Source organism: Muntiacus reevesi, chromosome 3 (assembly GCF_963930625.1).
Source record: "Muntiacus reevesi chromosome 3, mMunRee1.1, whole genome shotgun sequence".
Lineage (NCBI taxonomy): Eukaryota > Metazoa > Chordata > Mammalia > Artiodactyla > Cervidae > Muntiacus > Muntiacus reevesi.
This window is the reverse complement of record NC_089251.1, coordinates 245,817,217-245,823,216: the sequence shown is the minus strand read 5'-3', so window position 1 is coordinate 245,823,216 and position 6,000 is coordinate 245,817,217.

Below are 6,000 nucleotides of genomic sequence, written 5' to 3'. Positions count from 1 at the left end.
CATAAAAGAATAAAATTAGAGCATTGTCTAACACCATACATAAAAATAGAATTTAAAGTGAAGCAAAGACCTAAATATAAAACTAAGCTCAGTTCAGTCGCTCAGTCAGGTCCGATTCTTCGTGACCCCATGGACTGCAGCACACCCGGCTTCCCTGTCCATCACCAACTCCCTGTCAAAAACCAAAAAATAAGACTGGAAACCACAAAACTGCTAGAAGAAAACATAGGTGGAAAATTCTTTGGCATAAAAATCATAGCAGTATTTTTTTGGACCTGTCTCCTAAGGAAATGCAAACAAAAGCAAAAATAAACAAATGAGACCTAATTAAACATAAAAGCTTTTGCTTAGTAAATCAACAATTTAGTGAGTGAGAGAAACTATCTGTAAATGATATGACTGATAAGGGGTTAATATCAAAAATACATAAACAGCTCACACAATTCAATATCAAAAAACAAATAACCCAATTAAAAAATGGCAGGAAGGCCCAAACAGACTTCTTCAAAGAAGACACACGATGGCCAACAGGTACATGAAAAGATGCTTGACGTTATTAATCATCAGAAAAAATGCAAATCCAAATCATCTCACACCTGTCAGAATGGCTATCATCAAAAAGACCACACATAAACAAGTGTTGTCAAGGATGCAGAGAAAAGGGAACCCTCCTACAGTCTTCGTGGGAATGCAAATTTGTGTGGCCACTGTGAAAACAGTATGGAAGTTTCTCAAGAAACAAACAAACAAAAAAACAACTACCATATGATCCAGCAATTTCACCCCTGGGTATACATCTGAATAAAATAAAAACACTAATTGGAAAAGATAAATAGGTATAGAAGCAACCTAAGTGTCCATCAATAGATGAACAGATAAAGAAGATGTGGTACATATTTACAATGGAATACTACTCAGTCATGAAAAAGAGTGAAATTTTGCCATTTGCAACAATGTGGATGGACTTAGAAGGTATTATGCTTAGTGAAATAAATCATACAAATATTGCATGATATGGAATCTAAAACATAAGACTAATTATTGATTACAGTTCTAAAAAGAAACAGACTCACAGATATAAAGAACAAGCTAGTGGTTACCAGCGGGAGAGAGAGAAGGGGGAAGAGCAAGACAAGGATAGGAGATTAAGAGATATAAACTATGATGTATAAAATAAATAAGCTACAAGGACATATTGCACAGCACAGAGAATACAGTCAATATTTTATAATAACTATAAATGGAGTATAAACTTTAAAAATTGTGAATTACTATGTTGTACACCTGACACTTATATAATATTGTAAAGCAACTATACCTCAATTTTAAAAAAAGAGAGAGGTAAACCAGTCAATTATTTGGGACATAAATAATAACTGCTGTTTGCTATTTAATAGCTAAGTCATGTCTGACTCTCTGCACTCCTGTGGACTGCAGCCCTCCAGGTTCCTCTGTCCATGGGATTTTCCAGGCAAGAACACTTGAGTGGGTTCCCGTTTCCTTCTCCAAGGGATCTTCCTGAACCAGGGATCGAACCCGCATCTCTTGTTTGGCAGGTGAATTCTTTACCACTAAGCCCCACCTGGGAAGCCCACAAATAACAGAGAAGCCTCAACTAAAGCAGGCTTTCTGGATAGTTCAAACAGTAAAGAATCTGCCTGCAATGCGGGAGACCTGTGTTCGAGCCCTGGGTTGGGAAGATCCCCTGGAGAAGGGCATGGCAATGCACTCCAGTATTCTTGCCTAGAGAATTCCATGGACAGAGGAGCCTGGTGGGCTACAGTCCATGGGGTCCCAAAGAGTTGGACACAACTGAGTGACTAACGCAAGTCTCCAACTATAAGAAACTTAAACAATAAGAAAAAATGTATTATCTCACATAACTAGTCCAGAAGTAGGGCAGTTCCAAAGTTGATTGATTCAGTGACTCCAAAATGTTACCAGGAATCCAGGCTCTTCCTTTCCATCACACTCTGTAATGACCAGGTTTGGGGCTCACGTATTATAATATTGTTTAACTACGGTACTGCCCCAGGTCCAGGCAGCACAGGTAGACAACTGTGTCCGGGGCAGGAAAAGAAATGCCCCTTCCCTGGCCCCTTTCTTGGAACAGAGAGAACCATCCCCAGGAGCCCCACTGAAGATGTCCTCCCTTGTCTCATTGTGACAAGAATTGTGTCACATGTCCACCTCTAAACTAATAACCCAAGGTAAAGGGGACAGAATTCAGGACTGGCTTAGAATAATCAAGATCCAGACCCACTCCTGCCCCCTCTGAGCTGTTCCCTCCCTAGGCTCCCACACAGTTTTCACAAAGGCTCATGTCAGCCTTGGTCATACAGAAAGTCAGAGTTAGTATTTTTCAAACTAAAGGTTGTGATCCATTAGCAAAGTAAAATCAATTTAGAGAGTCACCATCAGTATTTTTTAAATGAAATAAAATAGCATTAAAATAGAGTGCCTTGCATGCAAAGGCAAGTATTATTTCAAGAAACTTTCACTCCAATTTTTGTATAAATACTATGTTGTAAGTGCGTACTGCGTGGTGATTATTTCCTATCATGGGTCATAGTCAAAAGGCTTGAAACCCACTGCACCAGAAGGTACTTTTTCTAAAGGCAGAGCTCTGCTTTATTCATTTCTGGGTCCTCAGTGCCTGGTATATAAGACACTTCAAGTATATGTTAGATGAACTGAATTGATTAAAAATTTGAAATTGACACTCTGCGTGCTAATTTTCTCTCACAAATATTAATATATCAGGTGTTTTCTGGCAAACTTCCGCCAGCTGAGCAAGTAATATTTCCCCATGGCCAAAATGGCCAAGTGCCTACCTTCGGCCATGCAGGACATGGGCACGTGGGATACCTATTTCATCTTCCCATCAATTCTACAAGGTTTGTTTACTACTGCCATTTTCTAGCTGAAGAAATGATAGTGCAAAAACAGTTAATTTGCTGAGGTCACAGAATAAGGGGCAGAGGTGGTGGCAGGATTTGAGAGTGGGTAGATCCGACTTCAAACACCTCGACCTTAGCACGTTGTGCCAACGACCCTTCGTGCCTGCCAGGAAAAGCAAGAGAGAGAGCACGAGTTCTGCTCCTCAGGAGTGCGAACGTCTCACCCACACATGGACGCCTCGGACTTGACCGTAGCCAGAGACCTTTCAGGCATACCTAATCCCAAACTGTTAGAATCCAAATTCCAGAGGACTCCGTCTGTCTCCCCAGCAGCCCTGGCACAGGGAAACAGTACTGACAGTTCATGGCAAGCAACCCACAGTTCAGGTAGATGGGATTAAGAGAGGAGCACAGCCTCAGACACAACACCTGTGACTCATGGGGGCCCCCACTGACCTTCTCAAAGGCCCCCACACTCTCCAGCCTGACAGCACGGCTGGAGGATCATTTTTAAAGGCCTGCTTCGACCCATAATTGCCGCAGCTTGTGGGCCCCCTGTCCACCACATCCTTAGTAGCCATGGCGGTTCCGGGCTTTCTGGCCGAGTCATCAGCCACTGAAATCCAAGACTTATTTCATTAAACTGGTCTCAAGTTACATGCTCTTATAAACCTGAGGGGAGATGAAACCTGTCGGCCCATTGTCTGTGCTGTAAACAATCACTTCTTTCTCCCAGGTCTTGTGTTCCGCTACTGAGCCATGGTGGAGGAGTAGCTGAAGCACTGTTTTTACCAAATGAGGTTTAAGAGGTCTCTGCTTTCTGAGTGTCTCCTTCTCAGTCGCTCCGGTAGGTTGAATGTTTTTGCAAGAACCCCACACAGCCTTTCTTCTGTGTATTTTTTTCAGAGAGTTAGGAGGACAGGACAGCACAGAATACCATCAATTGTCTTCAGTGTCTGTCTTTGCCTTTAACTCTTCAGTGGGAAACTGCCAAATGTGCCATGAAATGTGACTTCACAGGGGGAAAGGAGAAACCCATGCATACATAAACACCTTCATCTGGCCCACGATAAGTCTGCCCTCTTTTTCTGGATCATAGCTGAAAGTGACTCTGGGTGTTTCCCCCAAACTAAATGCCTTAAATCCTAGCTAGTCCCGTGCAGCTGGACGATGCTTTTGGACCTCTGAACAGGTCAATGCAGATGCTACAAAAATCCCTCTTACGTAGAATTCCTTAGTCCTCTGATAGCCAGTAAATGTACAGGCAGAAGGCACATACCCCATAAGGACAGTCTTGGAGTGTGTTGTTTCCTGGCAGATTTACAGAGTGCAGAGGGTATCCAGGGGGGCTGAAGACCCCTGTCAACTTCCTGTGAACCCCTGCCACCACTGGGCATGGGAAGACATCGCTATGGGAGCAGTGGGAACAGGCACCCGGGCTTCAGGCCCCATCTCTGCTGCTTACTCTAAGCAACGTTGAATACATGCCTGGACCTCCCTGCACCTCGGTTTAAACACCTGTAAAGTGGGGGCAATGGTATCTGCCATGTGATATGGAAAGGTCTTTGTAAAGGACAAAGCATTATTATTTATAAAAGCAGTAACATTAAGAAGACTGTAAGAACTTTTCTCTGATTTGTCCTAAGCTGCTACCTCTACATTTAAAGGGAAATTTTTTGAAGGTAAATTTCATTATTGCTGTCATCACTGTCACGTTCCTTAGTCAAACACTGAAAGTAGACTTGATACCAGATGAAACAGTCACTAACATCACCCCTAAAATAACAGCTGGTCAGGCATTTCAGACATCAAAACAGCCCCGGCCCCGCCCGTCAGAACGCTCAGCTGTGTTCATTCCTCCACTTAGGCTCCCTTCAGACCTCACAGCACCTTCGGGTAATTTTAAATTTCTACCCACTGCCTCGCGCTATCTGGGCTGCACACTCAAGCAGCCTGGTTCCTGTCTGGTGAACCACACTGAAACCAAGGGAATAAGAGCTAATGTAATTGGTTGAAGTCATTTCCAGAAATACACTGTGGGGGATGTATCAAGAAGGTATCTGGGTTCTAAACAGGAAATCATAATAATTAGAACTAATGTAGCATCCAAAGGGAAACAATTGTTACAAAATCAGATTACAGACACGCCAAGCTCCTTGTTAGAAATGGAAAGAGTCTTGCTTTTTTATTATATCCCTTTATTCCGGTAAATTCCTTGCTCATTCTAGAAGGAATCTTGATTATGCACAGTCGTTATAGTTCATGAAATACCACCGTCATAATTATACCAACTCTGAAATACAACTTGGCCCATGCTGTGGGGCAACCTGGGTGCATTAACATATAGTTGCACGTGAAATGTGTAGGCAGTCTCAGAATTATGGCAAATTTAAATTGGTGCCAGAGAAAGAAAATACATACGCCTTTTAACTGACTCAGAAATGGGCTTTCCAGACCCCTGTGTCAGTCCACGCCTCCATCTTTTGTGTACAAATACCTCTGACGGGGAGAACTAGGATGCCCAAGAGCAAGAACACACAAAGAATAGTGGAATCCTTTTTCTTTTTGCAGAAAGTGACAGAAAGAAAGCAATTTAGAAAATGTGGGCAAAATGGAGGAAAGGAAAGAGTGAAAGAGAAGATGAAGAAGGACGTAGAAAGGAAAATAAAACACAGAGGCTTTCATTGTGTCCTGACTCTAGGCTTGAGCTCAGATTTTCTTCCATATGCCCTTCAAAAAGATGGAGAGGCAGCATCAGAGCTGATACCAGGGAAAATTCTCCTTTACTCTGCTCAAGTCAGGTGTCTTTAACACACTGCAGCCATTTTTTTCCTGTTTCTTAGCAATGGGCTTTCCTTGTGAGTGATTGGCTGGAGGTGAGTATACTATTATCGACCATTGACAAAGCAACAGGACATCTTCTGTCCCTGGGCACTCACTGGTTACCCATCAATCACTTTTTATTGACTCTATACTAAGATCCATGAATTTAAAAACTACAATTTAAAATTTTATAGGCAAATGGTATATCAACTTATACAAAGCTGATTCTTCAATAACGCACTTGAAGGGCATAGTCCCCTCCATGGATGGAGCCCTG